The sequence below is a fragment of the Vombatus ursinus genome, unplaced genomic scaffold (genome assembly GCF_900497805.2).
Source record: "Vombatus ursinus unplaced genomic scaffold, bare-nosed wombat genome assembly UNPS02014932.1, whole genome shotgun sequence".
In the NCBI taxonomy this organism is placed as follows: Eukaryota; Metazoa; Chordata; class Mammalia; order Diprotodontia; family Vombatidae; genus Vombatus; species Vombatus ursinus.
Window position 1 is genome coordinate 6,994,819 of NW_020954710.1, and position 14,864 is coordinate 7,009,682.

Here is a 14,864-nt window from a genome sequence, read left to right on the forward strand (position 1 = left end):
AAATTAAGAATTGCTCAGCTAGAGAAAAAAAAGGCAAACCTTTCTGTGAGGTGGGAGCTGTGTCTCTGGTGTTTCTTCTACCCACCATGAAACAACATATGGGGTCTAGTAGGAACCACTTGCAAAATAACGTCTGGGGGGCGGGAAGACCATTAGGATCCTGGGCTCAAACCAACCCAGAACAGCCTGGTGAGGCAGTCAAACACGGAGACTGGGCAAAGTTGAGGCAAAATCGAGCAAAAAGACAAACCCCAAAAAGAAACGGTTGGAAGAGAATCATTTGTTCTACGCAATTCAGATTTGGAAATAAGAAACAGAGACAACACACTGCCAACAGGGTGGCTCTGAAGCATCTCAGACATAGTCGATGAGGAAACTCCATCCTACACTGCAACCCACAGCTGGCCAGAAATTCGGGATCTGTATCTCCTGCTCTCAGAGATGTCTGGTTTCAAGGGCAACATTTTGTTTGGACAGAGCCCTGAATGCTCTCTTCTTGTGCCCTTCAGAAAAAGAAGGGAGGGAAGCGGAGCCAGAACGAGGCGGTCTTCTGTCATCCGTGGCCCTTTTCCTCATTCTACCAAGGCCAGCACTGGAAAGCTACAGACTCAGAACCACTTGACAAAATAAATGTAAACATATTCTAGATGAATGAGCCCCACCTAGCCCTGGCTCTCCACCGTCGAGTATCCTCAGCCAATTAAGGCCAGAGTATTATAAAAAACAACTACACAAAAACGCTGGCCTTCTTCCTGGGCTTCCCATCCCCCACCCAAGATGCATTTTTTTATCCCTAGGACCAGGCCTACTTCTCCCTACCTCTTGCCGGCTTCCTAACATCCTCTGACTTTCACTGCTTCAATCAATAGCCGTTTGCCACTTTCTCCTGGCCTATTCCCCACCCCCACAAACCGGGATGGACAAAGCCAGGAGCACCAAAGACCAGTCCCCATCCGGAGGGACCAGGTCCCATCCCAGGGTGGGAATAGCTTCTGAGCACGGAACTGCCTTGATCATACCAAGCCCAGCCCATCAGCGCGGGGGGAGGGGGGGCAGGGAGAGGGGAGAACCCGATGCCCCCTGAACCCCAGACAGAGGGAGGTTCTGGGCATTAGGCTGGCGTGAGCCTGGAAGCCACAGATAGGCTGGCCCACTCCCCAGGGTCCCGATCGCCAAGGGGCTGGGCAGCAGCTTGGCCCCAGACAGACAGACAGGAGGGGGCAGCTGACAATGACGGCTGAAAGCGGCCTGGGAAGGGTCCAGGAGCCCAGGGAGGGCGATGAGATTCCGGGAATGAAACCAGGACATGGGAAAGGGTCTAGGCACCCCCCGGAGCAAGGCTAGGAAGAGGGAGGGGACCCCCATAATAGGGTCAGGGAGGTGACTCCCTTGGAGCGAGGCTGGAGAGGTGGATGGACCCCCAGCAATAGCGGCAGGGAGGGGCTCGGCGACTCCAAGGAGCTGCTATGGGGAGGGGGAATGGGAGGAGGTTGTGGGGGACAAGGCCGAACTAGAAGGCGACCCCAGGTAACAGGGGCAGGGAGGGGCACAGGATTGCCCCAGGAGCAGGGGCTGAGGAGGGCACCCTTGTAATGTGGCCGGGTCGGGGGCGGGGACCCTCAGGAGCATGGATGGAGAGCAGGGGATCTCGGGTAATAGGGATGGAGGGGCAGGGCACCCTCAAAAGAAAAGGGGAGACCTCGGGCATAGGAAGGGGGCAGGGGCTCAGGGCCATCCTGGAGCAGGGGAGGGGACCCCCAGAATGGGACCGAGGAGGAGCCTCCTAGGACGGGGCCGGGGAGCGGGACCCCGCCAATGGGGCCGGCCGGGAGGAGGACCCTCCCTGGCTGCGGGCGGCGCCGGACTGACCTGCGGCGGCCGGAGGGGCTGCCCGGAGCCCCGGCCGTGCCCGCCCTCGCCTTCTTCGTCCTCCTCCTCCTCCTCCTCCTCTCCCTCCTCCTCCTCCTCCTCCTCCTCCTCCTCCTCCCGGCGGCGGCGGCTCCGGCTCGGGCCTCCCGGCATGAACCCGGCAGAGGGGCGGGCGGGCCGCGGGGCCGCGGGGTCGAGGGGCGGGCGGGCAGGCGCGCGGACGGCGGGACTGTTGGGGCTTCGGGGCCGCGGAGGGGCGGGCGGGAGCGCGCGCGCGCGCACGAGCTCGGGCGGCTCCGCCCCGGCCCCGCCCGGCCCGGCAGAGGGGAGGGGCCCCGGAGCCGGCGGCGGCGGCGGCGGCGGCGGCGGTAGCGGCCGGCAGGCACCGTCTCCAAATTCTCAGGTCCGCACTAGGGCGGAGCTGGGGAAGGGGCGGGGCCGGAGAGGGGGGAGAGAGGCTGCGCTGGTGCCTGGCGGGCGTCGGAGGGATGGCGAGGTCCTGGAGGGCAGGCGCTGGTTTCGCCTCTCTCTGCACCCCCAGCGCTGGCTCTCTAAATGCTGAATGATTGATTGACTATTGATTGACTCGCATCCAGGACCCTAGGGGCTGTGTCAGGTCGTTGTTGAGTCGGTGCAATCAAGTCGGATTCTTCCTGACCCTATCTGGGGTTTTCTTGGCAGAGATACTGGAGTAGTTTGTCATTTCTTCTCTGGCTCATTTTACAGATGAGGAAACTGAGGCAAACAGGATGAAGTGACTTGGCCAGGGTCACATAGCTAGTAAGTGTCTGGGACCAGATTTGAATCCCAAAGATGAGTCTTACGGACTCCATGGCCCTGCGATGGTACAGATCACAGATTTAGAAGCTAACTAATAGAAATCGAGCTCCTTGAAAGCAGGAGAATTGGCCAGGGAAAGGTCCAAATCCTCCCTCCAAACTGGCTATGGGACCCTCTAGGCTACTCATTTAACTTCTCTGGCCCTCAGTTCCTTCCTCTGTAAAATGAGGGGCAGAGGTGGATCCCTTCCAGATTTAAATCTACTATTCCCCGGACCCTAAGAGGCCTGGGCTCAAGGTCAAGCCACTTCCAGGCTGTGTGACCACTCCCACCTAACTGCCCACCTACATTAGGGAGACTGCTCACTCAGAGGGGTCTAGATTAATGAAGCCAGAGGTTGGAACAAACACAAAACAAAACAAAACCAACCCAAATTCTCGGAGCCCAGGGGTAAGCACTTAATAAATGCTTGTTGAACGAAATTGATCCAGTTGGCTGCACACCCTCATTTTACAGGTGAAGAAACTGAGTCTCAGAGAAGTGACTGTCAAGTGACTTGTCAAGGTCTCCTACGTAACAGTCCAGGTCCTCAGTCTCCAAATCCAATGCCTTTACTGTAGTACAAGACTGCCAGAGACAAAGAGAGCTCTGATATAAATTCAAATATAGCAAAAGCACACAATGCATAGAAAGGGTCCCCAGGGTTCATTCAGATACAAAGCTTCCCCAGCCCAAAATCCATTTCCTGCCCCTCCCCAATTACAGAGGAGTGCTTTGACCCCAGTTCAGAGGTTGAATTAATAAATACTTAATGAACCAATCAATGAATGAATGGAAGAATGGAGAATCACTGAACCTGGGTCCAAATCCAGCCTGTTTCATCCATCCGAGTGACTTTGGCTCACACATTTCACTTCTGAGTGGCCTCGGTTCCCTCTTCTGTAAAATGAGGAAGGAATCTAAGACCTGGTTGCTAGAGCATGGACCAGGCCACGAACAAAATCAAATCCATCCCCCACCCTCCTCCCTGTCTGGGGTCTGCTACAAAGCAGCCGCTGCCTCAGCTGGAGAACCGGAGAATTCCCAGGGGTATGCCCCATTCCAACACTAGGACCAGAAGCTCGTAGGACCCTAGATTTAGAGCTGCGAGGAAACCTTGGAGGTCATCTGCCCAACCCCTTCATTTGACAGACAATATTTCCTTTCTCTGAATCCATAAAATAGAATTTCCATTTTCTAAAGTACAGCTTACAGGCTGAACATATTCCCCTCCCCTGGCCTCTTTAAGAAGCCTGTTGGGGATGTGTCCCAATCTGGACCGTGAAAGCAACATCCAGTAAAACCCACAGTCCATACTCAAGGAGCTAAGACAAAGTCCTGCAACCCCCGAGGCTGTGCACTTTAGGGATCGTTTCTCGCCTTGGAAAGTTTTTTCCTAAGCTCCCCAGGCGCGCCTTGTACATAGAGGTAGATGGCAACCCAAAACCTCTTCTGGAAAGGTTTTTGTGGGTTTTTTTTTTTTTGGTGTTTCTTTTTTTTTTCCCCCAGTGTGAACTTTGCAGACAATCCCCAGAGAAGCAAGCAAGAGTGGGTGGGACCACAGCCCAAGCACCCCCCACACCCCCGCCCAGCCCCTGCAAGCTCTGGCTGCAGCCAGCATCACTCCTTTTTCCATAGCCTTCCTTTCTTCAAGTCACTCCCTTGTCAGCTGAGCGTTTTCTTGGGGACCGAGGGTGCGAGATCTCACCAGCCTAACATGAGCACATTCTTCCTTCTCTGGCCTCTGCGTCCTAGGCCACCTTGGGAGGTAACAAAGGCTTTGCAATGATGTAGCTGCATGGGCGGCGGCGGCAGCAGCGGCAGCTGCAGCCTAGCCCTCCTCGTACACCTCTCTCCTCCCCCCCCCCACACCACAGTAGGGAATGAACCTGAGATCCCCTGGCTAAGTCACTGGTGGGGCCCAGCCAGGGACAGCAGAGCGGTTATACCCCCAAAGACAGGGGATTTCCACCTCTGATAACCTCCAGGAAACCACACAGGGGCTGAAACCTTGGAAAGGAAGGACCCGAAGACCAGAGAGAAACAGAGAAAGGGAGGGAGATGGAGAAGGGAGAAAGGAAGCCATCAAACACAGAGTGTGAAATTTGGGGAAGGAAAGACCCAGAGAGCTGAGGGGAAAAGAACAGCTCTGTACACCCACACTTCTAGGAAATGACAAGGTTGGAGCTATATATGTATGTGATAGAAATTCACAGTTTCATATGCATTCCTCTTTTTCTGTTCTTTGTAGATAGAAAGGTTCATGTTTGTTGATGACATGGTGGGGGTGGGGTGGGCAGAAAGCAGTATCTCTCTTAGGCAGAGCTCCTCCAAACAGGTCCTGGACAAAAGGACCTTCCCAAACTGACCAATCATGTCATTCCCAAGATGCCAGGCTATTAAGTGGATTTCTTACGGAAAAACAAGTCCGCATTATTACCGCCTAGTGCTCCCATATAGAAGGCCTTACCGGTGACTCCACAAACCGCCCCAAACGGAGGCTGTTCACCTAGAGCAGGGGTGGGGAGCCTGCAGCTTTGAGGCCACATGTGGCCCCACCCCTGACCTAGAGGTTCCCCTTCTCCCCTCTCTAGTCATCTCACATCATCTATATATCTTCCCCCATTACATTAGCCCAGTGCCTGGCACATGGTGCAGAGCTTAACCGACTGACCATTACCACTTCTGATCTTGCAGGGAGAGATAGCCCTTTTCCTTATCAAAGTCAAAGCCTCCACATGCACCCTTGATGCCATCTCCTCCCATCTTGGGCATGTTGGCCCCTCCATCATCCCCACTCTCATATTCAATCTCTCCCTATTTACTGGCTTCTTCCTTGCTACCTACAAACATGACCATCTCTCCTCGTCCTCAAAAAACCCTCACTAGAGGACAAATGCATTCCACATTTTATTGGAACAAGCCACACTAGAATCTCCCCACCACCACCCTCTGCCTCCCATGTCATTTGATCCCTTTATAGTAGTCCTTGACCTGGGTTCTGTGAACTTTAAAAAAAAAATTGATAAGTGTATTTCAATCTGATTGGTTTGCTTTGCAATCCTATATATTTTATTTTATGCATTTAAGAACCTGATTCTGAGAGGGGGTCTGTAGACTTCACCAGACTGCCCTAGGAATCTGTGACACAAAAGACGTTAAGATTTTCTGGTTTGAAACCAAAGGAAAAATGCTAATGTTCCTCTGGTGGATCCCTGCAAACTAGAGAATCTAAGAATGGGAGTTCTGGAGGGATCATCTCTATCACCTCTTTGCAGATGTGAAAGGCTCCAAATTTATCTGGGATCCATGGGGTGGCACTATTTTAGAGGTCACTTCCCCAGCTCCCAATTTCATTAGCAGATTAGGTCCCCTGAGGGCAGTTGGCTTTTCCTTCTTAGGATGCTATCGAGTAACTCCGAGATTTCTAGTATAGTGGCATCCAAACCCCCTCAGGTGTTTTCTCTCCTCCCTCCCAAGGGCAAATCCCTTTGAGAGACAGTTCAAATCTCTAATTTACTGATTTACCTGTAGAACCCAAGTTAAAACTTGTTTGCTGAGCCAATCAGGTATTCCCTTGTTGACCCAATCAAAGAGGTTCACAATTTATAAAGAGACCGTAACTCCCAAACCTTGTTTTATGCATTTAAAACATGATAATGAATGTAATAAAAATGACAATATTACCTCACTTAACTTACTTTTTCATTACTCATTCATACTGAGCAAATTACCAAGCTTTTTATTACCAAACTGCTATTATATTACAAAGCTAGAAAAAATAATAACGAAAGTCATATGAAGGAACTAAAGTTCAAGAATCTCAAAGATAATAATGAAAAAAATGAGAAGAGGGTCTATTAGTGCTAGATCTCAAACAATTCTATGAAGCAGGAACCAATAAAAGGATTTGGTACTGGTTAAAAAATGGAGAGGTCCATCAATAGAATAGGAAGGAATGAAACAAGCATTAAGTGCCTACTGTGTGCCAGGCATTTTACAAATATTATTTCCTCTGATCTTCATCATTACGATGTGAGGTAAGTGTTATTAATATCCCCACTTTTTTCTCAGTTGAAGAAACTAAGGTAGACAGAGGCTCAAGTGACTTGCTAAGGACCAGTAAGTAAAATCAGCTTGTAAGCATCTAAGGCAGGAGTTGTGAACTCAGGTCTTCTTGACTCCCGAGCCCAGTTCTAAATACTACACCATGTAGCTGCCTCTAAATTAGGTATATAACCTATATGGTAGCACAATGTTTGATAAACCCGAAGATCATAGCTATTGGGGTGAAGACTTGTTATTTGACAAAAACTGCTAGGAAAATTAGAAAGCAGTGTGGCAGAAATTGAGTTTAGACCAGGGGTGGGGCACCTTTGGCCTAGAGGCCAGGTATGGCCCTCTAGGTCCTCAAGTGTGGCCCTTTGACTGAATCCAAATTTCACAGAACAAATCCCCTTAATAAAAGATTTGTTCTGTAAAACTTGGACTCAGTCAAAAGGCCGCACCCAAGGAAGCAGAGCCACATTGTGGCCTCAAGGCTATAGGTTCCCAATCCCTGATTTAGACCAATTTAGCAAGATAAACTCCAGGTAGATTCATAACTTAGATATAAAAGACCATATCATCATAATAGCACTTATGTAATGCTTTAAGGTTTGCAAAGCTCTTTACAAATATAATCTCATCTTAATCACAAATAAATTAGAGGAGCTAGAGAAAAATGACCTTTCCGATACATGGATAGGAGAAAAGTTCATGGCCAAGCAAGGGTTAGAGAAGATTATAGAAGATAAGAACATAGAAGACAATTTTAAATACATAAAAATATGAAATGTTTGCAGAAACAAAACCAATACAAGTTACGATTAAAAGGGAAACAGTCAATGGGGGAAATTTTTTTCATCAAGTTTCTCTGATAAAGGTCTCATCTTCAAGATATAGGTTACTGATTCAAATGTAGAAGAGCAGAGCTATCCCCCATTTGATAAATGGTCAAAGTATAAGAACAGGATGTTTTCAAAGGAAGAAATTTACGTTATCAACAACCATATTAAAAATGCACCAAATCACTAATAGTTGGAGAAATTCAAGTTAAAACAACTTTGAAGTTCTACCCAATAGCCATTTGTCAAAGTTGTCCCAAAAATGAAAATGACAAATATTGGAGGGGCTTTAGGAAAACTGGCAGATTCATGCAATGGAGTTGTGATTTGGTCCAGCCATTCTGGAAAGTAATATGAAACTTTAATAATAATATTTATATTCCATATACTTATAATATACATATATATGCATTTTCATAGTGCTTTAAAGTTTTTTGTTGTTGGAGGTAATCAGGGTTAAGTGACTTTGCCAAGGTGTATGGCTAGTAAGTGTCTGAGGCTGGATTTGAACTCAGGTCCTCCTGACTTCAGGGTCAGTGCTCTATCCACCTTGCCAGCTAGCTGCCCCTGCTTTAAAATGTGCAAAGTGCTTTAAAAAATATTATCTCATTTTTATCCTCACATCAACCCTCGGTGGTAGGTGCTATTATTATCTCCATTTCATAGGTGAGGAAACTGAGGCAGATAGAAGTTAAGTAACTTGCCCAGGGTCACACAGTTTAGTAAGTGTCTGAGGCCATACTTGAACTAAGATGTTCCCTGGTTCACATTCCTTCCTTTTTCCTTCTTTCTTTCCTTCCTTTCTTCTTTTATTCCTTCCTTCCTTCTTTCTTTTCTTCCTTTTTTCATTCTTTCTTTCCTTCCTTCCTTCTTTCTTTCCTTCCTTCCTTCTTTCCTCCCTCCCTCCCTTCCTTTCCTGCCTGGAACATGTAATAATAATCATAACAATAACAACAATAGCTAGCATATTCATAGGACCTACTACGTGCCAGGCACTATACTAAGCACGTTACAAATATGATCTCATTTCATCCTGGCAACAACTCTAAGAGGTAGTTGCTATTATTATCTCCATTTTGCAGTTGAGGAAACTGAGGCAAATAGAGGTGAGGTGACCTGCTCAAGGTCACACAGCTGGGGAATCTTTGAGGTGAGGTTTGAACTCAAGTATTCTTGACTCCAAGCCCAGTGCTCTATTTACTTCACTACCTAGCTTAATCAATCAATCAATCAACATTTATTAAGCAACAACTATGTGCCAAGCACTGTGCCAGGCTCTGGGGGACACAAAAAGAGGCAAAAAAGACAGTCCTTGCCCTCAAGGAGCTTGTAATCTGATGGGGGAGACAACAAGATAAATATGTACAAACAAGCTATAGAAGGGATAAATAGGAAATAATTAACAGAGGGAAGGCACAGGAATTAAGAGGAGTTGGGGAAGGCTTTCTGGAGAAGGTGGGATTTTAGTTAGAACTTAAATGAAGCCAGGGAGGTCAGTAGGGCAGAGATGAGGAGGAAGAGCATTCCAGGCATGGGGGAGAGAGGTGGAGGGTCTTGTTTGTGGAACCACCAGGAGGCCGGTGTCACTGGATTGAAGGGTATATGTTGGGGAGTAAGGTGTGGGAAGACTGGAAAGGTAGGAAGGGGGTAGGTTATGAAAGGTATCGAATGCCAAGCAGAGGATTTTATATTTGATTCTGGAGGTAATAGGAAGCCACTGGAGTCTATTGAGGGGTGTGTGTGTGTGTGTGTGTGTGTGTGTGTGGTGACATGATCAGATCTACATGGTAAAAAACCACTTTGGTGGCTGAATAGAGGATGAGCCTCAGTAACTTGAGGCAGCAGGCTAATGAAATAGTCCAGGTGTGATGTGACAAGGACCTGCTCTGCAGGGTGGGGGTGTCAGAAAAGAGAAGGAGGTGTATTGGAGAGAGGTTGCAGAAGCAGAGTTGGCAAAGCCTCCTCACTTAGGTTGATTGGGTGGCCTAGCTAGCCAGTGTAAGAGATGGTGTGCATATTGGACTTGGAATCAGGAAGACCTGAGTTCAAATCCATCCTTGGACACTTACTAGCTGAGACCCTGGGCAATCACTTAACCTCTTTGTTTGTTCTCCCTGTAAAGACCATTAGCAATGTTAGCATTTACCACACCAGGCTGTTAAGGATCAAATGAAATAACATATATTTGCAGAGCCATGTAAACCTTAAAGCTTCCTATGGATGCTAGCTATTATTAATGTTAAATTACTTCATCCCTAGGCCACTCTCTAAGAGTACAAGTTACGTATATCTGCAGCAGCAGAGGGCATTTCCACACCAAGAGTTTCCCTCACTGATGAAATCACAGATCTCAAAGAAAAAAAAGTCATTAGTGTGGTCCAGATAGTTGTATATGGAATACAGGAAAGGCTTGTATATAGTTGTATAAGGGATACAAGAAAGGCCAGAGCTTAAAAAGAAGAGAACCTAGCAAAAAACATATAAACAAGTAAATGGATAAAAGAAGAGGCCTCCCGAAACATCATGCCCCTCAGGGAGAGGCAAATCTAACTAATGGGGCTGGGGAGATGCCCAAATCCCAGCCCCTAGTCCTGTATTTTTCTATCCTACAAGGCCAGGGAAAAAGGCAAGCAGTGTGATATGAATGTCTGGGTCTTCCTTGTCTGCCCTTCTTAGCACTTTCATTAATCTTGGAGATTTCTCACTCCTCATTTGCCACAGAACTGTGACTCATCTATAGTTAAAAAGCAATCAGTGGCAAAGTTAATTAGAATCTACATCTCCTAAGCTTTCCCCCCCTCCCCCTTCTTCAACAATTCCCTTATACTTTAAGTAAAAGACTGTTTTAATCTAGCATTCACGAATTTGTGACTAATAGAAAGTGAGGAGAGAGGGATGACGAGTAACTAAAAGGAGGTGTTTCCATTTTGGATTTCCTTTCCTTTAAAAGTTTCAGCCCCAGGGACCTCCTTTTTGGTCCAGAGGAGAAGGGCCAAATAGCTGCCGCAGTGTTTATTTGCTCTTATGGACTTCCCAAAGAATTGGAGGTATTAATGGGGTCATCAGATGGACTCCAAGCAGGGGGAGAAGGGAGATGCTGCTCCCCGAAAAAGGGGGAGGGTGATGGGACCCAGAAAGGCCCCTAGATGGGTACAGAGAACGATTGAGTGGCTGATCTTCAAGTTGTATAAATTCTACCTCAGACACTGACTAGTTGTGTGATCATAGGCAAGTCACTTAAACTCTCCAAGCCTCATCTATCAGTCAACTAATATTTATTAAGTATCTACTATCTGCCAGGCAGTGTGCAAAGAGCTGGGGATACAAAAAGGTAAAAAACCCAGACAGTCTCTTCTCTTAAAGAACTCACAATAACAGAGGAAACAACGCGCAAACAATGATGTACAAACAAAGTAATGACAAGATAAATTGGGGGTAGTTTCAGAGGGAAGAAGGACTGGGGGGCAGGAGGGAATAATACTCTTGTAATTCTGGGGGGCATGAGCCATTGACTTTACAGTCGTGTCATAACGAAAGGACTTTTCAAAAGTTAAAGGGCCAAATGTATTAACAGAGTTCTTATCAGAGGACTAGTTTGTTAGTGATAAACTGCTGGTGGCTACCACTTCATTTAACCCTTTGTCTTCCCTGGCAAGGACCAAGCTTGGCTCCTTGTAGTTTCTGTAGACGGTGTGGAGTGGGGCCATTTCTAGTTCTCCTGATCGCCTTCCTGATGTTATGGTCCTCTTAAAAACAAAGGACAAACAATAGCAACAGATAGTATGGATGATATTTCAAGACTGAAAAAAAAATAGTGGAAGGGAAGAAAACTCTTGACAATATTCTTTATATTAATTTTTAGCCTCAAAATCTATAGCCATCTATAAAAAGAGGTAAGACGCAGGTAAATACAGTAACAGTATCTTAGTAAGTGAAAGGGGAATCAGTCAGGAGGTAGTAGATTAATAAATGGAACAAATGAATGAATAAATAAATTTTAAAAAGCATTTATTAGGTGCTTACTAGATGCCTGGCACTGTGATAGAGAGCTGACCTGAGAGCAGCATCTGACATATGTTGGTTTTATGACTTAGTGACTTAGTCTAAGTGACTTAGACCAGTCACTTAACCCTTCAATGCCCAGGTAACTCCAAGATAAAAAAATTTCCCTTACTCTAATATTCTAACACCAATAAGAACATATATCTAGACTAAAAACAAAGACAAAAGGGGGGATATGAAAAATAGAAAGGTTTTTTTTTAGCTGTCCTCCAAAATGAAGCATTCAATAAGCTACTATCTTACCTCTTTTTCTAATTGTCTTTAATTTCCAGCTAGAATATGACTGAATGAATGAATAGAGGGAGATGGTCCTTATTCTTCCTTTGTATCCATGACAGGGATGCCAAAGATGCTTGTTTTTGGACGAGTCTCAAACACTTGCTCTGGACAAGTCTCAATTGTGATGAAGGGAGAAAAAAAAACAACAACCTAGAAAAGCTAGACCTAAGAGTGACCAGCAGGGCTTTATGATGGGCACTCAGGGGGCACCGAAGAGAAATTTTTTTAGAATCTTCCTGTAGGATCCTATCAGAGAGGGCAGGACCATAACACATAGGTCTTGAATTGGAAGGAAACTCAGAGGCCAAAATCCTGGGGCTGGAAAAAGGGAAGCCTTGCATATATCTTGGAAAAACAAAAAAGAGGGGTCACCCTGGAAATTATGTATGAGATGCATATAGGACTTATGTACATATGACTATGAAACACTCTTTACAGAAAGAAAGGAAGACTTAAAGAAACAGATAAATATTTGGTCTTATCCAGGAAACTTTTCAGGCTTTCTGGGCCTAACCTCCCTTGTGACAGGCTATTTTGGCTTTAGATCCACCTCCTTCCCTATCTGCCCACCCCTAGCCCTGCCATTCCTTTGGATCCCTCCATAATGGCAATATTCCCTATAAGAATCTTTTCTGCTAGAAATTTCCAGTTCTATGCTCTATTCAAACTAGTTTCCTTGTTTGTGGTATCAGAGGCAGGAAACCAATCAACCATGCCTTTCTAAAACCCCAGCCTTTCCTATGAAACCCCTGGCCTCTTGGGTCCCTGAACAGATCTGATGCTTGAGGAATAGAACTCAATTGTTCCCATGTTGACAAGAGCCTGGGGTCACTTTGGTGTGCCAGATCTGAGGGGTAGCCTCTCTCTGGATCATTGACTTCCTCCTGCTATGTCCCTATGGAGGCCCTATTTCTCTACCCCATCCCCCATCCCTTATGCCTCTGGGTGTCTCATTTTGGGTATCAAGGCCAACTTAAATAATAATTAATTTTTAGCATCAGTGACTGGTCTGCCTCTTCTATGAACATCCTAAATCCCCAATGCAGTTGCAATGGATTGGGACAAAAGTCAATGTTCAAAACTGGGCTGAGCCATTAGAGGAAAAATGATAATACTACTTAAATCAATCAATTTATAGACTTAACTCTCCACCAAAAACAGTACTAAAGACTTACTTTGTAGAACTGATAAAGGAATAACAAAATTCATTTGGAGAAATAACAGGTCAAGAATTTTCAAGAGAAATAATTTTTAAAAATAGGAAAGAGGCTTATCATTACCAAATCTCAAATTATAAAGTAGTCATTGTCAAAATTAAAAGGCATTATGGCATCATGGGTAGAAAGCCTGCCTTGTTGTCATAAGGTCCTGGGTTCAAGTTCTCTGACTCACCCTTGGCAAGCCCTTTAGATACTTAGTACCCTAAGCAATTCTCTAAGACGTAACTTAATGAACAGATGTCCCAATCTGCATAAACAGATGGAATTTCATCACTGGGGATTCCAATGCCAATGAAATCACATATCCAGTCCTATCCAATTATCAAAATTATTTAGTGCTGGTTCAAAGATTTTTTAAAAGTAGATCAAGTGGAAGAGACAAAATTAACAAACATATAGTAGGAACAAGCACACGGTAGACTAGTTTGTAAATCCTGGAACATAAACTCCTGGAGAAAGGACTCAGTATTTGACATGAACTGTTGGTAAAACTGGAAAGTAGTTTGGTGAGAAAAGACCAGCATTTTATACCACACCCCACAATGATCTCCAAATGGCTAATGATGTAATGATAAATGGTTGTATCATTACAAAATTAGATAAAAATGGAAGATTATGTCTTTTACAGCTATGGCAAGGGGAATAATTTATAATCAGGGCAATGGTTGGGATTATAAAAGATCAAATAGGAAATTTTAATTATATAAAATTTCAAAGTTTATACACAAGCAAAATCAACGTAACTGAATAAGAAGAGAAGTTACAAATAGGGAAAAATATTCACTTCAAGCATCTCTGACAAAAGTCCAACATCCAAAATGTATAGGAGATTGATGCAAATATATAACTAAGAGCCATTATTTAATAGATAAATAGTCAAAGGATTTTAAAATTTTCAAAAAGAGGAAGTACAATCACCAGAAATATGAAAAAATGCTCTAAATCCCTAATAATAAGATAAATGCAAATCAAAATAACTGAGGCATCACGTCATACCCACTGCATTGGCAAAGATGATAAAAGATGGAACTAGTTAATGTTGGACCTACAGTCAGGAAGACCTGAATTCAAATCTGGCCTCAGATGCTTACTAACTTGTGGCTCTGGGCAAGTCACTTAACCCTGTTTGCCTCAGTTTCCTCATCTGTAAAATAAGTTGGAGAAGAGAATGGCTGAGAGCAGGCTAGCACACAGCAAGCAAGTGCCTGAGGCAGGATTAGAACTCAGCTCTTCCATCCACTACCAAAGTGCTTCAAAAAAATCTTTAAGTTCCTTATGAAACAGCAGATACCAGAAATATTTCATACAGAAGCTATAAATTTCATATAGCTAAATAATTGCTAAAATGCCGTTTAAACCAACCAATATTTAATGAATGCAGATGATACATGAGGTACTGTGCAAGGAACTGAGGATACAACCAGGTACAAAGGCCAGGCTCTGGCCCTCAAGCTTTATGAGTTCTAACTGTGGAGACGAAATGTGTTTCTTTAAAGATAAACTAGAGTCCAAGGGAGTGTATGCCAAGGGCTAGAAGAATGGATGAGCATTCAGAGGAGAAGGGGAGAGGACTATGGGTTGGAGTCAGCTTGGAAGACTTCAAGGAGGAGGCAGAGCTTGAGCTAGGCCTTGAAGGATGGGTGAGACTTCGGAAAGTTGGGAGAAGGATGGGTGAGACTTGAGTTAGTTGGGAGAAGGATGGGTGAGACTTGGGTTAGTTGGGAGAAGG

The 14,864-nt window shown here is 45.4% G+C and overlaps 1 protein-coding gene across 3 annotated transcripts in view; it reads right to left on the reverse strand.

Annotated features, from left to right (window-relative positions):
- The window catches only part of PIK3CD (phosphatidylinositol-4,5-bisphosphate 3-kinase catalytic subunit delta), a 72,345-nt gene that overhangs the window by 31,331 nt on the left and 26,150 nt on the right, over positions 1-14,864 (reverse strand). The window contains exon 1 of one of the 3 annotated variants that reach the window (XM_027843857.1): positions 1,870-1,924. The exons of the other annotated variants lie outside the window; for them this stretch is intronic. The gene's annotated coding sequence lies outside the window, so the exon portion shown is untranslated. Of the gene's footprint in view, positions 1-1,869; positions 1,925-14,864 lie in introns of those variants that run through there. 3 annotated transcript variants of the gene reach the window in all.